The 23,139-nt window shown below is 46.1% G+C and overlaps 1 protein-coding gene across 8 annotated transcripts in view; it reads left to right on the forward strand.

Moving 5' to 3' along the window:
* rbfox3a (RNA binding fox-1 homolog 3a) overlaps positions 1 to 23,139 on the forward strand; it is a 549,809-nt gene that overhangs the window by 215,042 nt on the left and 311,628 nt on the right. For 6 of the 8 annotated variants that reach the window (XM_064323100.1, XM_064323093.1, XM_064323094.1 and 3 more), the window contains one exon: positions 13,456 to 13,503. The exons of 1 other annotated variant lie outside the window; for it this stretch is intronic. The gene's annotated coding sequence lies outside the window, so the exon portion shown is untranslated. Of the gene's footprint in view, positions 1 to 13,055; positions 13,232 to 13,455; positions 13,504 to 23,139 lie in introns of those variants that run through there. One more of the 8 variants, XM_064323096.1, reaches the window with a different exon arrangement.

Here is a 23,139-nt window from a genome sequence, read left to right on the forward strand (position 1 = left end):
CCTCCCAGCTCCCTTCCCCTTATTTATCACTTTTCCATCTTTACCCCCTTTGCCATCGGACGGTAAATCAGTTGTTCGGGATACCTTGTCACCCGGCGATTACCTGCAAGAAAATAAAGTGACTCGCAGAAGGAGGAAAATGGAGGCTCTCTACACAAAAGCGCACAAGGACAGCTGGAGTTTGCCGCCGGTGTTGGCACTATATCCATTCTTAAAATGGTCTGATTACGTAGCGCCAGGTGAGCCCAGAGCAGGCGCAGATCTGCTGAGCCTTCTTTTGCACAGTGAAGCAGCGTAGCAGCTCTGCATTTATGGAAATGACATAATTCTTCGGGAAAGGAACGCAATTACGCCACGCGCCTTTCCGGGGAAGGAACAAACGCTCGCGCTTTTACATGTGAGGCATGGCGCTGCTCTTTAAACTGATACTGTGCCCTTTTTAAAAGAATGCAATTGAAACAACAAGCAACAAAAAAAAAAATCCAATTGAATTTTTATCTGTGACATTCTCCAGTAGGCGAGATGAATGTGCTGTGTTATTGTTATTTTATTTGGGTGAGGTGATTTAGGAGGCTGTGACCTGCGGAGGTGAAAGTAAAATATAAGAGAGGGATTCCTGCAGCAGCAGGGGAGAGGGAAAGGGAGAGAAAGAGAGAGAGAGAGAGAGAGGGAGAGAGAGAGAGAGAGGGTGCGTGGGAGTCACAGGGGCCTGTGAAGATGCCCATTACTGCTGTACACGCTACAGGAATCTCATCCTTTCCAACTTGTCTATAATAAAAGCTTGTGACTAAGCTCCGTTTCCAGCACAGAATCTTTTAGCACTTTAGTCCTCTCTGTGCTGTTAACCCCAGCTCTCTATCCGCAGCCTCTCAATTCTGATTCCGCGGCGCCAGCCGAGGGGCCGCGCGGCTATTTGTCAAACGGACAGAGCCCCATCATCTCGTCGGGCCTGTGTCTCTTTGATTATTGTTGACCAGCAAAACGCTTGACCTGCAAACGGCAGCACTATGCGAGTAATCTACCTTGACATCTCTGTGTCTAATGGCCCCTCGCGATCGATGGCCTCCACACCTGTGGGCCCGCCGGCTCATCTCTAATGCCACCGATGGCCGCGATAATCCGCCGGCTCGGGCCGCTCGCGCGCCCTGGCGGGTTTGTAAAAAAATTTTGCGGATTTAATTAGCGACATGCAGATTGAGCAGATAGGAGGCCGGTGGGATCAAGTCCCCCCATTGATCCCGACCGTATCTCTCCCGCTTTAAATGGGAGCGTTTGCGTTGCAGACGAGCCGCCGCGCAGCTGACCTGCGGGTAAGAAAGAGGGAAATGTCATTCGCTTCATGTTAATTGAGCACTTTTGTAAATAGGCGTCCTGGAGCGCTGCTGCGGTTGCACTTTCTTAACTGGTGGGAAAAGAAAAAGGTAAATCCCTTTTGTCTCCTCGATCTAAAAGGTAAAATTGGACATGCAGCACGGTACCGGGCTCATTGTGGCCAAGGATGTCTCGTTGCTATAACGATCTGATTGAAGACTTCTTAAAGCGGAGACTACCTTACTTGCAAGCTTAACTAAACACACGGTCTCCCAGGAGATATTAAAGCCTTTTCAGACATATCTTAAAAGAGAATAAATACATCTCATCAGGTGGCTGGCTCCAAGAGCACAGGTTCCCTGTGAGGAAAGTTCAATGTATCGATGTGTTCCGCGGGCCCAGACTTCTCAGGGAAAGCGGCGTGTCAGCTGAAGGTTTGATATCCACACAGGCACCCAAGGGGAGGCAGGTTGGCACCCAGAGATATTGACTCGGGGAGAGATCGTTAGCCCTCTCTCTGTCTCTCCCGTCGTTAAAGGATGAAGCGCTGGCTGCCGCTCCGGAGCGCGGGGGCCACCGCTGAGACGGTTGACACTGCGGCGGGGAGGTCCGCTGCGCGGCGCGCCCCGACGCGCCCATCGATCGTCCCCTCCATGGTTATTCAGACAGAAAGCGGTGTCATTTCACCAATTCAGCCGGAGCTCACCCCCGCGCGACACGGACCGCTGAATCTCGCACGTAATGAGACATTCAGCGGTCGGCGTTCCGAGAAGAACATCCTTTATTTTAGCTATTTTAACTGAAATGTCCTTCTGAAATCTAATCTCTTAAAGAACTGAGTATTTATTTCAGATGCATTATACAACTGCTTTTCCACCTTCTGCTTGTGACATGGTGGCCGTGTTCATTCATCATGAATCTATTGGCTTGCTGTCCCATTTATCATGCACAGTGTAGTGCTTACAGGAGAACTGTTCCATAGAGCTGGGCAGTGTTCGGTCCTGACTGCTGCACGCTATGTAAAATATTGTGAAAACAAAGTCATGCTGAATTTCTGGTGATGGGGTTCTGTTTATTTTGCTTCGGAATGCAACCATTATTTAACACCGAGGATCGGGAGCTGTGTTCGCTTCCTGTGCAGCTTATGTTCGATTTAGGAGGCCCCTGTAGAGCGATAAAGAAGAGCTGTCTTTTTTTTTTGGGGAGGGGGGGGGGTATTGCAGTCGTGCTCGCTGCAGAACCTGAACGGAAGGAGGGGGAGTTGTGCTCCATACGAGGAGAATGTGCGACTGGACCGCTTACGCTTCCACGGCAGTGCAATAAGAGCACCGCGCTCACACTGAGTGTCTCGCGTTCACTGTATCCGGGGAGAAAGTCACTCTCTTGTCTGATTGAGGGCTGAGGATGTACTTTCTTCAGCATCCGCACCTTTAAAGACTGCGGCTCCCTGAATGGGAAGAGAACCTCACACGGTCTGTTTTAACCTCAGGCAAAATGCTTAAGGTCATATCCCCAGTTTTTTTTTTTTTAATGTTTTGATTGCAGGGATCAGTTTAGCTTGCCTCCAGTGAGCTGACTGACTGTAGGAATAAGGAATTCTCCTAGTCATGTTTGACTGCGGTGAAGTGCTTGCAAGATACTTCCTAGTTATGTTTGGCTGCAGTGAGGCAACTGTACGAATATTCCCAGATATGTTTGGCTGCGGTGTCGGATAGATTCACTGTAGGAATCATTTCGACGTATGTTTGGCTACAGTGCAGTGACTGTTAGGAATCTTCCCAGTTATATTTGATTGCAGTGAAGTCACTGCAGGAATCTTCCCAGTTTTGTCTGGCTTCAGTGAAGTGACTGCCCTCCATAGCAACGGCAAGACTTTTCCCAGTTTAGCTTGGCTGCACTGAGGGTGACTGCAGGAATGTTCTTCGCAGTCAGGTTCGGCTGCACTGAGGGTGACTGCAGGAATGTTCTTCCCGGTTAGGGTTAGGGTTAGGTTCAGTTTCGGCTGCGCTGAGGGTGACTGCAGGAATGTTCTTCGCAGTCAGGTTCGGCTGCACTGAGGGTGACTGCAGGAATGTTCTTCGCAGTCAGGTTCGGCTGCACTGAGGGTGACTGCAGGAATGTTCTTCGCAGTCAGATTCGGCTGCACTGAGGGTGACTGCAGGAATGTTCTTCCCGGTTAGGGTTAGGGTTAGGTTCAGGTTCGGCTGCGCTGAGGGTGACTACAGGAATGTTCTTCGCAGTCAGGTTCGGCTGCACTGAGGGTGACTGCAGGAATGTTCTTCGCAGTCAGGTTCGGCTGCACTGAGGGTGACTGCAGGAATGTTCTTCACAGTCAGGTTCGGCTGCACTGAGGGTGACTGCAGGAATGTTCTTCGCAGTCAGGTTCGGCTGCACTGAGGGTGACTGCAGGAATGTTCTTCACAGTCAGGTTCGGCTGCACTGAGGGTGACTGTAGGAATGTTCTTCCCGGTTAGGGTTAGGTTCAGCGCTGAGGGTGACCGTCCTCCACAGTGACTGCAGGAATGTTCTTCCCGGTTAGGGTTAGGTTCAGCGCTGAGGGTGACCGTCCTCCACAGTGACTGCAGGAATGTTCTTCCCGGTTAGGGTTAGGTTCAGCGCTGAGGGTGACTGCAGGAATGTTCTTCCCGGTTAGGGTTAGGTTCAGCGCTGAGGGTGACCGTCCTCCACAGTGACTGCAGGAATGTTCTTCCCGGTTAGGGTTAGGTTCAGCGCTGAGGGTGACCGTCCTCCACAGTGACTGCAGGAATGTTCTTCCCGGTTAGGGTTAGGTTCAGCGCTGAGGGTGACTGCAGGAATGTTCTTCCCGGTTAGGGTTAGGTTCAGGTTTGGCTGCGCTGAGGGTGACCGTCCTCCGCAGTGACTGCAGGAATCCTCCCCTCCTCAGGTGACTTTTCCCTCCATCCTCATTAGATGGAGACGCAGTTCTCCGAGAGTGAGAAGGGACATCTGTCACTTTACATTTAACCAGAGGACCTTCACAGCGCGGGGGGATAAATGACAAACAATCCATCCTTATTTACCCAGCACAATTGGATTGGATTGGATTGGATTTTGGATCTGGAGGTGAATTCTTTTCAATTTGAAGGTATGCATTAGAAGTTTTTTTTTTTTTTTTTTGCTGTGAGCCCAGGAGGTTTGGGAGTCTTGAGACCAGAGAAAGCTCTGATGTGCTAAAAGGGTGTGTTCCTCGAGAGTGCACTAATGGTGCACTCTGGAAACTCTGCTCCTTACACAGCAGTCATAAAATAATGCGTGTGTGTATGAATAAATGAAGGTACTGCATTTATTATTTCTGTTATGTTTTTTAAATTCTTATTTTATTACATTTTATCTATGTTTGATTTATAATGACTAATTTCTGTTTAACCTAAATAAAACAAATGTGCATAGCATGTGGATATCAAGCAATCTGGGAAATCTTAATTATTTTCTTATGTATTTTTTTTCAAAGTATGTCATACTGCACAAATAGTGTTAGTGGAAGAAATGGTGATGGTTGAAACGTAAGTGCTTTGATTATTTAAGCTGAAGAAACTGAATAAAAATACTTATCCTTGCAGTTTAATGTTCAGTGATAATATTACCTCACACGTGGCCCGAGGGTTGCAGTGATCTTGAATAATCCGTGAGTGCCAGGCCGTATACTAGTTCATCCAAACACGCACGTGCACGCACAGATAAGAAGGGCGCACCGGTGTAACCACAGACCACGTTGGTACAGTCCCTGTGCAGAGGGGCTGTGTGCTGGCTCTTAATAACACGCTGTCATGCACGCTGTCTTTACCAGTCTTGACATGACGCAGTTCACAATTTGGCCGCAGCGCATTGTAGGTAGTGCGTTTCTAAAAGCATTTACTCCTTTCTTTATTTTCACTGCAGCTCCCAGCGCAGCAAAATCCATTTTACATGAGCTGATGCCAGGAAGGTCAGCCCAATAATTCCTCTTATTTCCTCTTGCAGCAATACATGCTGTTGTGGTCTCTAGTCTCTGTATATCTATGACGAAATATGGGCAAGATACAAATACAAATATGAATGAATAAGTTAGAAATCAGAACTACAATTGCCTGAATGCTTGATCTTGTCATGCCTTTCTGATATTTAGCGTTTTATGTCATAACTTACTTTACTATTGATTAACAAGAAGTGCGTATGTAGTATGTGTGTCTTAGTTTTATTACCAAATTTGTGTTATGATTTTTGTGGGTGCAGTATTTGCTATTTGATTAAAAAGCATGTTCAATATTCTAAATAATGTAATCATTTTGAATACCATGGAACTGTCAGTAATACAGGTAGTAATTGAACAGAAAGAGAAAATATATGTAAAATTTACAAATAAAAATGCTAAAATGTATTTCCTTTTTCTTTTAGTTAGTTTCTTAACTGTGGAGTAGAGTGCAATTTTGAATGCTGAAGCCCAGGACTTTCTTACTAATGAACAACATTTATTTAAAAATAAATGACGCAGGATATCTTGTCTATAAACGGAACATCTGTTTATCATTACTTTCTAAGTGCATTTAGAAGTTGACTTAGCAGAAAAAAACTTGTATTTTTTGGTTGTATTTGTTTTCTGTTGCCAAAGCAGTGCAGCAGACAATGTTAAATATATATATCCTGAGTGTTTCTTTGAGTCCAGCCTTTTATTTGAGCCCGTTTTTCTTGCGGACAGACGGTGGGATAGAGAGGCCGGAGTCTGGAGGCCTGTGGATTTCTGAAGGAGAGTCTCAGTCCCGACACCGTGCGGCCTTGAGCTTCGCCGTGCCTGGGCACGGCCGGGCGGCGCCCGCGCTGTCTCACCCGCCGTCTCCCCTCCTCAATCCAGCGCATTGTGGAGTGAAGGGGGCATCCTGGGGTCAGTTCTGCAGACGCGCACGCTGCTGGTTTTATTGGTGGTTTCAGAATGTCAGACAGGTCTGACTGAATCGTGTGTTGTGGGGGCTGTTAGCGGTAACGGTGTGAATACCCTTTTTAATTATGGATATTAGACAAAGTGTTCCGAGCCTGTAGCCTCCACCGGTGGAACAGCGTTATGACATCGCAGTGTGTATCCCGTGCTTTCTAATGACGCCCCTTCCATTCCACGGGCGTCATCAGCAGCCTTTTTCAGAGCGGAAGGGTTGACAGACCCTTCAGCCTCTGCCTTTGCTGGCTGTTTCGGGTTTGAGGAGAGGAGCCCAAGGCATGAATGCATTACCGGGCCCACCTTGTCAGATCAGAATCACCCACCGGGCTTCTCCCGCTCTTTGACAACTGAGGACTGCATTAGTATGAATAACCTTGCGGAGAATATGCATATATGTATATGTATATGTGCACCCAACCGGCGAGGAGCACGCGCTGGCCCAGGGGCGACTGCTTCCAAATGCAAAGCTCACCGGCAAACAGAGAGAGAGCGCTGTGGTGTCAGGGAGAGCCCCGGCTGCCCGCTGATCCTGACCGGCCCCGCTCTTCCTCCGCGATAGGATGAGCCGCCCGGGGGGTCAGGCCAGCCCCCCTCCCTGCCTCTAAGGCTGGCTGTCCGGGGGAGATAGGCCGGGGCGGAGATTTGCACACGCCGCCGCCGCTCTTCGGCGGATACGTACTTAGCGGGGCCGTGCAGGATGTTCAGCAAGGTAAAACAGACAGGATGGATCGACTTAGCGCCAGAGATGACTCGCACGGAGAGACGATAAATAAATAACCGGTGACAAGGACAGAAAACATAATATCCACAAGACTTTTATATAATTATTTTTTTTTCTTCCTTTATTTTGCATGGCTTCCCCTCACATATGTTATTTACAGCCGGAAATCAGTGGAATGTTACAAGCCCCCGCGTTAATTTCATCAGCATCAGCATTTTAATAAATCATGTCTGACAGCATTTGTTTGGGTACATCACTTCCTGTGAGTGGAAACCTGCGCGGCGAAGAGGCCCAGAGCCAATCTCTGCTGTCATACTCCACTCCCATCGACGCCTCTACAGTCCAGGCAGAGACACCTCCATCTGCACGGAGGGGGAAAAAGAGGAGAGGTCACTGTTCGAGCTGCTGGAGCAGTGAGATCACCGCGTCTCAGGGTCTGCTCCCGCGGAACATCTTCTACCGTTACCCTGTGCTACCTCGCGTCAGCGTCAGCCGTCGCCCTGAGCGCGGCACACGTCATTCCACATGCCACCCCTCACCCGAAACCCGCTTCATTTATTTGGAAATGAATCCAGCGCCGCTAATTGTTGACAGTGGAACTTTCCAGCAGCTAAATGCTGAATCGGTCTGCTTTGGCCGCTCGGCTTTCCGTCGGGAGAATCCAATTTAGTGAACCCCAGCTTGGGAGGAAACGCTCCTTTCTGAGTTTTTGTTTTGTTCACCTCATTAGAAAGTAAACCAGGACTTGCGAGGGAGCGGGAGGAGGGGAATGTTTGCCTTCCCCACGGGCAAGCCACAGAGGCAGATTTGTTTTGTGTACACTTTATTTTCATACTCTGCTTAACAGCTCAGCACAAACTCGGGCTATAAAGGGAAGGTGCACTAAATTGAATACCTGGTGGAGCCTTGTCAGCCTCTGTTTGCACCGGGGCTGAAAGTTTATCATTGACAGTGGGGAAAAAAATGGCCGGGCCGCGTGAGGGGAAAAGCCCGTATGACGTCACAGAGTGAGCGCCCCGCTCCGTTGCGGAGCGTTATCTCAGCGGAGACGGAAGCGGCTTCAGACGCGCCGTTAAAGCCAACACCCATGACCTTCAGATGATTCCGAATGGCTGTGTGCTCCGGAGTCCGGATTCTCCCGCTTCATGCATTATTCGCTCGCAGCGGAGAGCCCGCGTATGGGGACGCTGCGCCTGGTTCGGCTGATACAGGGCCGCCCCCGCTCGGTCCCGGCCCCGTGCGGGGAGATGGGCTTTTTCTCTGCGGGGTGGTGGGTCCCCCCGCGACCCCCGCCGCTCGGCGTTCCGCTCCAGCGGTTCGGGACCCAGAGCTCACGCTGACGCGCCGCGCCGCTCCTCTGGGTGCCCGGCCCGTAATGTCGCCGGCCGCGTTCGCCCAGAGACCCCAGCGCTCCCGCTCCATCGCTCTCCGCGTCCGCCCCACGGTGGACCGCCACCTCCCTTCCTCAGCGCTAACGCAGCAGCCCCTCAGACCGGCGCTACCTCCGGTGGATTAAAACCATACAGAGTTATTATGCGCGTTCTGCACCGGAGAGATAATCACGGCAGTAAAGCATTCAGCGGTAATATGTTTCAGAATTTGGTTTTTTGCAGAGCACTTTATTGTTTCTGCATTTGAAGTGATTAAAAAGGCGCGCGTGATCCGGGGGAGATTACGGGCGAGAGGACGCGGAGTCTCAGCCGCGGGATTGAGGTCTCGCCTCGCGCCGACGCTGATAAGGGTGCGAGAGAAGGGAAGGAGAGCAAGCCCAAGTGCAGCTGGCGCGTCTCCTGCGTTCCTCCAGGCTAACTCAGAATCTCCCGATCACTGATTCCAGTCATGATCAACTGAGGGCCCCCACCATCTAATTTAGGCTAGTCAATCAAGGCAATTTTGGGCAGGTGCGGTAAGACTGAACTGACTTGCAAATAGCGCCCGCCCTGGATTGGTGTTGACAGATTCATTTAGCAGCCGGCCCGCTCGGCAATGAAGTCCTAGCCGCTAATGATGCAGCCAGCCAGGTCCACGTTGACTCCAGAGGGGAGGAAACATCCACATCATTTTTCTCCACTGCACTTTTTGGAAACAATGAAATTTAGTGAAGACAGATAAGCACACTGTCTGCTCTTGCCAGTAGCTTGCCCTGGGTAAGAAAATTGCAGTCAGATTTACTTTCAGTCTTACAGTGGGCCACTATGGTTGCTGCAATTGAAATGGGCAGGGAGCTACAGAAATGACTAATTCCAGATGTAATGTGACATATGAGTGTACTGCTGGACTCACAAGAGCTCATAATTGTGACATTATCATTATTATTATGACACTGTTCTTTATTGTCATTCGATCCCATTTTGTGGCGTAGGTGGTTTTGGGTAACATAAAGGTTTTTCGTTGATTAGTGATGTGAGAAGCCCAGGAACCATTAGCAAGCATGTAGAGGAGCTTGTTTAAATCAAATTTGCACACATTACGAATGGGAAAGAGATCCCTGTGTCTCTTTAAAAGTTGCAACAGATGCTGTTCGCTTCACCCCTACAGGTCAAGATAAGAGGGGTCAAAGTGCACGTTGCTGAGGCCAGGGGCGAAGCTGGCGCCCTGGTCTTTTCCTGGGAGAGCAGCACAGTTCTCACCAAGTCTGGATTACCATGTTTCCATGGAAACTACATTGGCATAACAGCACCAATGAGTTATGTCCCCATATGCTTTTTTGTGAAATTGAAGAAAAATATTTTAATTGCTCAGAATTAAGGAAAGGAGAAGGGAAAAAAGTGCCAGCGCCACTCTCTGTATCCGTTTTTAAAAAGCCACTTGTGATGAAAGACCATCTGTCAAGGCTTTGTGTTTATTTTCCTTTCCGGTTTCTTGTCTTTTTTCACAGATCCCCTCTCCGTACCAAACTGTAATAGCACATTGTGCTTTGACTCGTGGAAATTAGGCTGTCTTAATTAATAACAATGCATCCACCTAACTAATCTCTCTGCGTTGTAAAGCCTGTCCTTCCCATTAAGTGGGACATGCATTATCCCCTGATCAAATTAAACTTATTTAATTTTCACTCGGAAAAAAAAAAAATGTTTGCTTGAGGGGGAGGTGTGAAAATTGAGTGGGGCTAAGGAAATTATACCTTGCAATTATGATTTGAATAAAAAAAAGAACAAGAAGCATTGATTAATATTTGTCTGCGTGTATCTGGGTGTCTGGGTGTGCGCGTGCACACGCGTGTGCGTGCTCGTGTGCGGAAGCGCCTCGGGCTCCGCGGCGGTTCCGGGCCCGCGGGTCGGAGTCCGCCTCCGGGCCCTCCCGCCGCGGCGTTTGGGAAGGGGGCAGCGCGGCGAGCGATTCCTCGGCCGCTGATGAATGGTGGCACTGATGGGTCATTTGTCCCGGTGATGGAGTTAGCCGCTGCCCTTTGGGAGGAAGAATAAAATAAAGAAAGCCACAGCCAGGCGTGACGGATCACCCGACGGTAACGGAGTAAGTGGCTGCCGGTCCGCCGTCAGCGCCGACCCGCCTCTAATTGGACGCGCTCGGGGGACGGGGGGCGGGCGTCGCGGACGCGGGGCCGGCGGAGCGCGGCGGCGGCGGCGGGGGGAGACGCGCGGCCGCCGGGTGCCGGGCCAGCGGCGCAGGAGGAGCGGGGGGGCCGCGCGCGGGGGCAGATGAATATAACGGCCAGGATGATAAGTAAACAACAAACAAAGCAGATCAATACCTCATTAACTCTGCGGCGTGATGTATGCTGCCGCGCCACGTGAGGAATTAAGACAGACGGAGGCATTTAGGTGGCGAACGCGCTGAGAAAAGATGCACTCACTGGTCCCAGGGAACACGAAAGTGCATTTAGAGCTACAACGCGGCGTGCGCACAGAGGAGAAAAGAACATTCAATAGCGCTTTTTTTTTTTTCTTTTTTTTTTTCTTCAGCTTTGTTATAAAACAAGTAGATGTGCTGCAGAAATTTTAGTTGGTATATAGTGGTTCAGATCTATGCCTCAGGTCAAAAGAGAAAGCCACTTCTGTCAATATTAGAATTCGGTGCTCTTCAAGCAATCCATGGGTAGCATTTGCAGCCCTTTTTCACTTTCAGACTTGAATTGGATAAATTCTGGCTTTAAATTAATCTGGTGTGTGTAGTTTTGGTTATGGCTTACAATCCAAAATTTCACACGGCAGACTAAGGCAGTGCTCATACTAGGAAGCTGCATCAGCCATATCTGTCCATTCATGAAATGTGCAGGTGACGTGAATATCTCGTCTTCATCAGAGCTCAGCGAGTAGATGTCTGGACTGATGGTATTTTCATCAAAACAGTATTTAGATGTTTAACTGTAGAATCTCATTATGTTTATTTTTGTAAATGCAACCATATTTGCTTACTTTCTCAGTGCTAAATGCAGAGTGATTAGCGCTATTGATTAAACCCAAACAGCGGAGCCTGTGTATTTCCTGAACGGATAGTTAGTTATATAAGTTTCATTTCTCTGGGTGGCTAGTGGTTGTCCTCAGGCACAACCTGTTGGCTGAGCGTGGTTTTTAAGAACCGGTGAAGTCATGTGCCGAGTCCTCATTGCCGACCCAGGCCCCTGTGTGGCTGCGTGGCATGATGCTGAGCACGCCCTGGTATCTGTGGCTGCGTGGCGTGATGCTGAGCACGCCCTGGTATCTGTGGCTGCGTGATTTTGCATTCAGGCCGAGAATGTGAATTCTAACAGTACGGATATACGGCTGGTTCCCATTTGAGAATTTGAAAGAGACCTTGCATGGAGCACAAAGGCTCAATCCCAACATATTCTGAGCAGAACTCCATCAAAAAAAAAAAAAAAAAAACAACTCTTCTGGGGAAGATGAGGTTAGAAGTGAAGCTGACGCTTGTCAAGTCTTCTTAAAGATTTCATTTCAATGTGTAGACTTTTAAAAGGAGGAACCCTGTGTTCTGACCTCTCTGTAAAATTCAAATTGCCCTATGTAACTATTATCACGGTGGCAACGTGATTGTTTGGGGCAAAAGATGAAAAGATCAGAACAGAACAGAACAGAATGAACTGCGGAGAAGCTTGCTATAATTGTACATCTTTTGATAGTATGCCAAAGCATAGGAGGACCGAATATTTATGTACTTCTGCAGGCAGGTGAAATGAATGCAACTTTAAACAGAAAGACGAAACTGTCACTTTCGCATTTGTTAATCTCAAAAAAGCGAAAGGACGTCTTTGCAGGAAATGTTCTCACAAGGAAGTGGAGATTAGCTGAGTGGATGTTTGTTTATCTGTCATGTTTTGGTGGGAAGCGTCTCTCACATTTCACGATATTACACAAATGAGTGTGTCTCGCTGGCGATCCCCTCTGCGGCTCCTCCTCCACACGGGGCTGTGTAATCCACTCTGGCACTGCAGTGTGTGCCTTTTGAAGTGGCTCCGGAGAGTGTGGTCAAGGTAATCTCCGCTCAGAGAAAAGCAGTTTACAGGGGAGAGAAACAGAGGAGAGGGCCCGGTGTAAAGTAGCACCGAGCGCCCCGGCAGCTGCTGATAAGGCGGCAGGGATTTCATTGCTTTTTTTCCTCCTCCTCCTCCTCCTTCTTCTTCTTCTTCTTTTTCTGGTCTTGCTACGGCACGGCGGGGTCTGTCCCCAGCACAGCCTGCGGAAAGACGCGGTCGCAGGCAGTGTGCTGATCAACAGATTGTTCATATCGATGATATAGGGCGGCGGCGCTCGAGAGTGACACGGAGTGGGGGATCGGAGATGGAGTAATCTGACAAAGCAGCTGAAGTGACAGAAGCCACATTAATAGAGGCATATGCCTGGAACAGAGAGAGAGAGAGAGAGCGTGGGGGGGGGGGAGAAAAAACATACAGAGTAGCAGCCAGCAAATGCAGAGAGGAAAGAGGAGGAAGAAAAGGCAGGGAGAGTGCCAGCAATTACTTCAATGCCAGTGGGAGAGCTCCTGCTCATTTGCAGCATTACAACATTAGACACTTTGTGTGTGGGGGTCGGGTTGAGGGAGAGGGTGTGTGTGTGTGTGTGTGTGGGTGGGGGGGTTATCAACGCTAGGTGACATTGTATTCCCTTCCCCTTAATGCGAGCTTCATATGGCGATTATCACAATAGCCGAACATAAATACGTGTCATTTAGTGAGGGGCTGACTGGCGCTCTCTCATTGTCTGGCCGGCGTAAGGGAAGAGGGACGGGAGCGTGGGGGAGATGCGGATGCGAGGGGCCGCTGTTCCAACAGGAGCTTGTCAGATGTGAACGCATTGTGGAGCGCTCTCCGTGTGCGTTTTTTTCTCTCTTTCCCTCTCCTTAAGACAGCCCACCCCTTCCCGCTCCCTTCCTTTCTTTTTTTTTTTTTTTTACATCTTGCTCTTTTTTTCCCCTCTCCCTTCAGGATCTTTTTTTATTATTTATTTATTCCGCCTTGTTTAGTACATGCGTTGGCTGTTCCCCCTCCCGCTCCTTCTCTCTGGTTTCACAGCAGAGTTTTTTGTCTCGTGTGCAGGTCGATCAGGCAGTGACCACCACCGCTCCAGCCCGGCTTCATCCCACTGTGAGTATTATCATGTTAATTGTGCTCTTCTCTCTCTCCCTCTCTTTCTCTCTCTCTCTCTCTCTTTCTCTCAATCTGTTATTTTTCTTCTTGGTTGTCTTTTGTTTCTGTTTCTTTCTTGTTTCACCAACGGCGCGTGGAAGCACGAGAACAGTGAGAGACAGGGAGCGTGAGGGAGAGAGAGGAATCGCGGAGAGAAATCCCCGCTCAGTTCTGAGGGCTGCTGGTGGTTTGGAACTGTTTTTGGAGAGTGCCGTTGCTACTGAAGGAGGGGAGGGGGTTGGGGGGGGCGAGGGTGGTGGTGGTGGGGGGCGGGGGTTTAATCTATTTGAGGGAGAAGAGTGCTCCTCGCCCAGAATAACGTTGGTGTTTCTGACAGTAATGAGGTCTGGATTGACTGGTAGAAGACATCTGGAGAGCTTAAACTGCAGGTTGCTATTCCCAGGTAGCTATCCATTAAAGGTGTTTTCTCACATTCTCCTGCGTTTGCAGAAATAATTGGACAATGCTAATGTCCTTCTGTTATACTTTTATAAATAGCACAGCTCAATATTGAAAATTTGAGTCGGTATTGTAATACTTTTGAACAGGCTGAAGCACGTTATATTTTTCGGGGGGTGAAGGCAGGTGGTGTCTGGGGGGTCAGTGGCAAAGTTGCAGTTGTCGAGTCTGTCGGTGTCCAGGCTCAGACAGCACTTCAGCCCGGAGCCAGGTGAGCAGACTGAACGCCCAGCTCGTCACGTGAGGTTACTGCAAGTGTGTCGTGAGCGAGATGGCAGCACATGAAGGCGATGCTTGCTGGCTTGATGGGGGGGCTGTCAAAGCTGTCTGTAAAGAGGATGACCGTGGCTGAAATACACTGACATGGTAACCTAGCGCATGAGTCATGAACTCACGCTGCTGTATTCACTGGTCAGCAGAAGTGGGCTGTGTAGTCCGTGATGCAGCCAATCAGTGCTCCACGTGGAAATAAGGAAGGTAAACAATTACATCACCACAGCTGGATTCTGCCTTCTCTGAAAGTCTAGCCCTGATGTGCCGCATTATAACATTTGAACTTATTTTGTATAAGTAGCAGTTGTATCATGTGGAAACACTAATTCATACAATGCACTTGATGAGAATGCATATTTTCTCACACTGCTATATAGAAAGCAGTAAACGCAGGAGCGGAGGAATCAGAAGGACAGGTACACTGCTGTGGTGCCTGGAGTCTGAAATAACTCAAAGCGTCTGACTGTCCCTCTGTTGTTCTCCCCGCATCTGCATGCCATTACTTACACCCTGAGCTCAAGTGCCTTACAGTAGTCAACAAATCGCTGAAGATAGGTGAGGATATTTCATATTGTGCAAATTAAGGTGCAAAAAATGAAATGGCACAGATTCCCTAATTAAGGCACCTATCAAGGCAATTTTTAATTTTTCACATAACATTTTTGGTAGTCGTTTAGAATATATTGGAATTTATGTTTTTGGAAATGATTTAGAGCAGTTTCTTCTCTTTATATAAATCTCATGTAACAATTGAAAAGGTCATGAATGTATGGTTGAGGATAATGCATAACTCAGATTCAGGGATATATATATACACACACACACACACACACACACACACAAACACAAACACGCACTGAAAATGTATACGAAGAAAACACTTTCAGCCGATGTGAGTTGGACTAGTTGGTTGCAGTGAGAGGAGACATACGTAAAGGATGATTGGTTGTTTGGATAATTGGTTGCAGTATCTGTAATTGGCTCTAATTTAGAAAGCAGTCGTTCACTTGAGAGTCTAATTCAGATATGAAGTGCGGTTGTTTTGAGCGTAACAGTTTAATATGTTGCTTGCCTTTGCTGCGCAGGAGAAACGACTGCGCAGTCAATCATTCCAATCACCCTTCTGTGTCGCGTTTGAGAATCGGTGATTGGTTGTGTTTGTGGAACTTTCAGAGAGCAATTCCTCAGCTGTTCGCACGGCACCACGAGGGATCCAAAACTCCCTTCCTTTCCAAAAAAGCTGCTCATTAAAACAATATGATTTCAATATTATTCACGGTTAACTTGCAGTGGAACTCGATGTTCTACATCTCAGGATGTAATTTAGCGTTGTTAAGATCTGACTGAACGAGAAATGTAGCTGTATGTTTGAACTTTGCTGCAGGTGGAGGGGCGGGTCTCACTTTTGCTTTAACACTGCTTTCATTGAAGACTGGTGTGGAGTTAATAATAATATTACCATGTGCACATAATATAAATAATAAATCATTTTTTGGAATTTGCATGTAGAATGAAGCATTCTTGAGCTTCACCTTACATTTGGTGGAGTGTAGTTACCAAAGAGAGGAAGCAGGTCCAGAAAACCCCTAAGCACTCATCGCTTACAATGAAATCAGCGCGTGATCATAATGGAATTTACTCTTTAAAACATGAATAATTCTACATATTATCCTGAACGACTTGAGAAGACCACCTGTAAGTGCTCCTCTTATTATGGCCTGGCTAACATAGAGTATGAATCTTAATCTAGTGTAGATCAGGTGCACACAAGAAAGTCCCTGTCTGAGACGTCTGAAGAATAAGAGCGTGCAGCCGTCCTGTTTCTACCCTCAGGAGCAAACTGCTGAAAAATCTCAGAACCCCAGCTCAGTCCATCACGCGCGTCATCCTCTTCTCTCTCTGCCCGTGAGCACGTTTTTTGCATTGGTGACGATGAGGCCAAAGGGAGGTGGCGTCCGATCAGATGGTCAGTGTGAGCTGTGACTTTTAATTCCTGATGCAAGACTCTGTAATTTTTCCCAACATTGCTCTCCTTTCTTACTTAACTATAAATAAAAGTGTGAACAAACATTGCATAGCCATAATCCAGAAATCATCCAACCTCTCAGTTTCATGGACACTGCAGGGGGGACTATAAATAGAATCAGTGTTCTAAAGTAAGCCAATATCTCCGAATAAAAGTTAAAAAAAATAAAAACTGCTCAGTTCATTTCTATTAAACTACTGATACTAAGTACTGTCTACTTACCATCCACTCTTTGCCCCATAAATTGAATGTGTAGATTTATAATTTATTCTATGGTTATAAAAAATAACATAAACATAAAAATAAAAAAAATTCTCCACTGAACAATGTTCGCTAAATGTTTACTTACCATCAATACATATGTTTTATGCAGTGCTCACTCTTGCAGTAGATGTAAGTATTCAGCTTTGCCTTGTTAGTCATGGTAATGCTTTTATATGAATCATGGATGACAGGTTATCGATGGGGATCTAGCAGGTTCTATGTAAAAGTCCCCAAATATGTCATTGAGGTTCATGCGGTGTTTTAATTAGTTCACTTTTGTAGAAGAAGAGTCATGTGTTGACCACCCATGAGATTATTCCCATTTTACTATTTTGAAATACAATTACCTCCACAGAACATGGATGGGTTTCTATAATCCAGCCAGAGGGAAGAGCTCACTCTGGCCTGTAATTGTATTTCAACAAAGTTTTAAATAAAAACGGTAATATTCTCATGGCAAATGAACCTTTTTTTATTCCCTGAAATACAATTACCTTTGTGGAAGGATGAATGGAAGAGTCTCTGTAATCCGACCAGAGGGAAGAACGGAGTCTGACTTGTAATTGCATTTCTACCGCGTTTTAAATAAAAATGGTAATATTCTCATGGAAAACCAACATGTGTTGATTTGTAAGGGACTAATCTCACCATAAATATGGAATAATCAGGCTTGTGCTTCAGCAGATATGTCCTTGCTAAAAAAGTAAGCATCACATAAGTAAATAAATAAACAAATACATTCCAAGATGAACTGCTTTTCAAACTTAGAAAATAAAATTCAGAATATTTCAGTCAAGTGTTGATTTAAAGATAAATCTTTGAACTGCAGTTTAAAATGTATTTAGGAGGTTATTAAGATTTGATTTGAGGTTTAAACTTTCATTCATTTCTTTTGAATAATTACAATTATTCCTTTTTGGAGCTGTGGGATTTTTGTTTTCCAGTGGCAATATTGGTAATATGTATCACTCAATCAGTACTTAATAACTAAACAAACCACATTTACTTTCACTTTCCGTTTTATAAGAGTCAAGAATGAGAAACTGAGTGGTAAAGTGCAAAATGCTTTTGTCATGCGTGTTTTTTTTCAGTACTCTTCAGCCAAGCTTACTTGTTTCCTGGTCAGTAAGAAAGTGAATACTTGTTGACGGCCTCTTGTTTATAGTTGATGATGAGCTGCCAGACAGATCAATAAAGTTAGTCAATATAAATGAGAACCATTCTACCTATTATAGATGATTGGGTTAACCTCTACCAATCAGAATACTGAAATCCCTGGTGTTTCTACTGATCTGTCTGCAGCAGGAAATTCACCCAGAGATCTGGTGAGAGTAAACGGAGGAAAAGCAGTGAGGAAACTGTCCTTAGATTAGTGCAGAACATAAGACACAGCCATATATGCAGAAATAAAATCTTAAGCAGCCATGAGAAATTGATAATGACCACATCATTTATTCACAGTATATATGGGAGGGAAAAAAAGGATATATTTCATACTTCTTTTACATTGTGTCTGGTAGCTGTTTTATTTCAAATTAATCCTAGAGGAGCTGTCCTAATTTAGGTTTGAACTTTTTTTCTGTTTCACATTACCATTAACTTTTTCCCAACAATAGTCACATTTGATTGATAGTTAACATGTATACAAGGTGGTGCATACGTTAAAACATGGTGGAGATTTTTTTTTATTTATTAAGTCAATGAAGTATTGCATGGCTGTAATTTATTAAACCATGCCTTAAATGACAAACCTTTTTGGGTGTGGTTTTTAAGAACTCCTGAAACCAGGCAGTAAAAAAAAAGTTCTTTTCTGCAAAAGTTAATTAGGAGTTCTCTCTCCCAAAAATGACAAGCAGTCATCAGAGGTAGGGGAAGACTGAGGTGAACAGAATAGGACGGTAGAGGGTCTTCTGTCCGCTTTCAGTTAACTGAACAGCAAATGGTGAAGGGGATGCGGTTAGGTTGCACTGCAAATAATTGTACTACTGGAGGAAATAAAAGCCACTTACCCAAAGTTCCATGAAAGTTCCATGGTGAAGTTGCTCCAAATTTTCCATGCCATTGCATCTGGAATTGGACGATCGGATAAAATGGCTTTTTTTAATCCCAAAGGGAAATCTGTCTTGGACAGTCAGACATAATATGAAAATGATATTAGATTTGTTGAAAGAACATTGGACTTCTATTGACCAATCTGTTACCAACTAGCGTTTTTTTATTAAAAGTCTGTTCTGAATCGTTCCATTGTGCATTTACACTCAGTCGGGTATAGAATTAATTGTGAATACAGTTTTACCTCCTCAAGGCTCCTCCCGTCACAGTTCAGCTGTGTCTATCCCTTCTGTCCCCGCCACTTGCTCATTTTGCTGAAATGGTTCTACCTGTTGTTCCATTGGTGTTAATATTGTTTCCTCTGTGGGGGAACCACTGCCTTTGACGTTTTTCTGCATTACGTTATTGGAAAGGTTTCCTTTTGCAAGATGACAAACAATGTGCAGTCATCTTCTTTATATCATCTGCTGTTCATTTTATCATGCATAATTAACGCATTTTGTTTGTGATGTCACTCCAAATTTCCATTCTCTTCATAGGCGTTGTCTTCCTGTGCTGTAACTGCACCTCACTGACCATTACCTCTATTTACTGATCTGTAAATTTACGTTTTCTTTTTCTTATGGTTGCCTCGCTACTTATGCCTGCTTTTTGCCTCGCTACTTATGCCTGGATGTGTATGAATGCCATATTGTATCAGACTTTTTATTGGTGTCTCCTATCGCAAAATTGTGCGTGAGGGTGATTGTGTAATTTGGAGCGGTCTCAGCAAATCGGCCGTTGTCGTGTGGATATGTGGAACTGCAACAGGGCCACAGCAGAGAAAGTGTTTTTGCGCTGAGACTAATTCCTTTGTAGATCTGGCCCTCAATACTTTTGTGAACAGGTGGTAACATTCAAGCAGCCATTATTCTTTATCAATAACAGCTGATTTTTGTACCCCGACACTGGGATAGCAGCATTCGAGAGAGGGAGCAGCACACACATTTGCTGTACAGTAACAGGCATTATTATAATTTATCATTTTTTAATAACATTTTCGTTTTTTTAAACTTAATTTCCTCTGTTTATCACTGACACGGAGTTAGAACGGCAGGATTAAAGAGTTTGAAAACGCCTATTTATCAGAAAGCCTGCCCTAATGAATGCAATATATCTCTGATAATTAAGACAGACCCTCGCACATCAGCAGACCCAGCTGGTGTTAAAGGTAAGGGATAATGCATGCGCCTCCTGTGCGGGAAGGAGCCGTGAGCTCTGACTGCGAGGCGGAGAGCGCGAGAGCTTCTCTCCCAGGCTGAGGGGGGCTGTTTGGAGAGGAACTCCTGAAAGTTTCTGTTAAAATGATGACCGGAGACCCGGAGCGGACAGAGCGCGCTCCCTCTCTCTCTCTCTCTCTCTCTCTCTCTCTCTCTCTCTCTCTCTCTCTCTCTCTCTCTCTCTCTCTCTCTCTCTCTCTCTCTCTCTCTCTCTCTCTCTCTCTCTCTCTCTCTCTCTCCCCCCCTCCTCCCCCTCTCTCTCCCCGCTTTGGTCTTGCTCATGAAAGCACGCATGTGTGACCTTGGCGGAGATTGGCTGGTGTCTCCGCTGAATGCGCTCGCCTCTCCCTTGTCTGTCGGGGATGAGGCGCGGCGCGCTGCGAGGGAGCCCCATCCTGAGAAGAGGCGCAATTGACATTTCTCTCAGGTCCTTAATGCGAGCATTCCAAAGCTCTCCATGGGCCGTCTGTAAGGTTACTGAACCCATTCAGACTTTCTCCGCAAACAAATCACTGTTATGGCACCAGAGCAGCCGTTAGTGACACCATCAATTATTTAGTGCAAGCTGGAACACTTAGAAAGGTTGGAGGAATCTGATTTTGTGAGACCCTCTGGCTAGTCCGACCTTTGACTCCGGCTTGTGAGGACTCACAATAAACAGGTGTTGGCTTCCTAACGGACGTCACCCCGCAGTCATTTGCGCTTTGCCATTCATATAATCCAAAAGCAATATTTGATGTGAAATGCAGCAGATGTGTCGCGGCGAAGCGCGCCGTGAGCTTCCATTCCGGCTCCATTCCATTGTGTTGCGGGCGCTCTGCAGTCACTTTTATGCTCCCAGAAACCTAGCCAGGGGGCAGCAGAACCACAAGCTGAAAAGCTGGCAGGGCTCTCACTCTTAGCTTTATTGCATTTCCTTTCACAGAGCCGCTCCCAGCCAGTCAGGGGAGACTGAGAGGAACTGCATTTTAGCAATAAGGCAAATGTTATAAATAGAAAATAAGGAATTCATAAAATTAAAAAAATATATATTACGCATTTATCTTTGATATTCCCTGAGATTGGCTCCCTAAAATATGTGCGTACAGTTTACTTGATTTGTCAAATAACCTTTTGGCTTTTAGAAGGTTTGATACAGCCTCTTCACTCTGGACTAATTCCTGTATTGTTCCTTGTGTTCCTTCTCCCTGTGACACAGTGTTTAAACTCTCTTCTTGGCCAAGCAGTGATATGAACACGTGATCATTTCTGGCTCAGCTGCATGTTCTGGTAAACTAGCACTAAGTGAAGTTTGGCACAAACTGCAAAAGCATTTACTCGCCAACAGTACAAGCGCAGCGTTTTAAAAATGCATTTCAAACATATGCAGTGGGAGCTACACAGTGTTAGCATCTATAACAAACAAGACTGTCATAGAAGGGGCTATTTTAAGATTAAGCTTGCTTTCCCAGTGTATTTGGACTGGCAAATTGGATGATAATCACACCAGTTATTTTGTCCAAAAAAACTCACACTTGATTTAGAAATATTTTATATTTGGCACCTCTAGCTCTTCTAATTGAGTTGTGTGATGGCTAGCACCAATTGTTCTGGTTATTGTCAGAAAGCACCGACACCACAACGCAAGGTTCTTGGTGTGCTCAAAAGCAAAGTGTGAACCTCAAACTGGAGATCCCTGAATAAACGCACATCTATTTTCCTCCATGAATAACTCCTAGACGTCATAAAAGAACATTCATTTACATAAAGGATATTAGCTTGTCTTAGGTTTTGCAGCAATGAGCACAAAATGTACTCTCCTTGTCTGTGCTTCACTATAATTTGACCTACAACTCATCCAATCCGTTTTGTTTTAGAGAGATAGCTTGGGGTTATCCTAGCTAATTAGGAATTAGATTTTTATCAAAGCATGCTTTTTTTTTCGGCTAGAATTTTAATTAAGCAGTGGGTCACTGGTCCCTGGTCCAAGGACATCTAAGGAATATATAGCTCAATTTGTTCATCTATAAATTCAATTTCAGGGATTTATTGGACAACGCTGGCTTCTAAAAACTGAGGGATAACCATCTTGTCTCTGTCGGACTCATCTGGTACTACTATCAGAACACGCGGGCGACGGTGCGGTGGAATTCCAGGGGACAACCTTCACCAAAGTGTGAGGGCTGCCATGGGCAATGTCACTCGAGCACTTCCGCGCTCCCCATTACCGCAGACAATTTAACCTGCTATCACAACACCGACAGATATTATGCGTTTAACGCAGGTGTCAAGTATTAACAATTTATTTGTCATTACTCACAGTTGGGATTTATCGTCGACAGACACCAGCAGCATATGCAGAGCACCATTTCATAATGATAAAAATCACATCTCTGGACTGCTTACAACAAAGATAGAGAAATAATGTCTCTTGCTCGCTTGAGATGGGACTGAATTCTGTGCAGCAGAATCAATTTGCACTGGGGCCGTTTGTGCGAGTATTGCTTTCCGTGATATGATCTTTGTTGTACATCTTTAGAGGTCAGAACAGACAGAGACAAGGTCAAACTGTCTGGATCGACAGTCTCTGTGTCGGCACTGAGAAACAATTACCCACTTGGGAATAGCAGGAAATTAAACTGTTAGGGCTTAAACATTCGCAAATTGAATCTACAGCCAATGAAATGTTCAGTCTTGCCCTGTCATAAGCAGCTTTTCATTAAGCACCTGTATGTGTGTGTGTGTGTGTCCGCGTGTCCGCATGCACACGTGAGCTTGTGTGTGCACATGCATGTGTATACTGTATGTATGTGTGTGTGTGCGCGCGCACTGTATGTGCGTGCGTGTGTGTGTGTGTGTCCGCATGCACACACATGAGCATGTGTGTGTGCATGCGTGTGTGTACTGTATGTGTGTGTGTGCATGTGTGTGTGTCCGCATGCACACACGTGAGCGTGTGTGTGCGCGTGTGTGTGTACTGTATATGTGTGTGCGTGTGTGTGTGTGTGCTAGGGTCAGGGAGAGGGCAGTTGTTGATTCAGAAATGTATCAGTAATGGGTGCCAGGGTGATACGTGTTACATGCGATTAGCATTAATGACTGTAACTGTCTTACAAATGCTCCACAGATTGTGGTTTTGATGAGAGGGCTGGCTGTTCAGAGTGCACAGGGGAGAGTGGAACATGACACCGTTTGTTGGCTGACACCTGATTTCTGAACACTGAGCATATGGCTGGGAGCTGGGAGCAGAGTGTGGAGAGTGAATTACTAGTACTTAGGTCA

This window comes from Anguilla rostrata, chromosome 2 (assembly GCF_018555375.3).
Source record: "Anguilla rostrata isolate EN2019 chromosome 2, ASM1855537v3, whole genome shotgun sequence".
In the NCBI taxonomy this organism is placed as follows: Eukaryota; Metazoa; Chordata; class Actinopteri; order Anguilliformes; family Anguillidae; genus Anguilla; species Anguilla rostrata.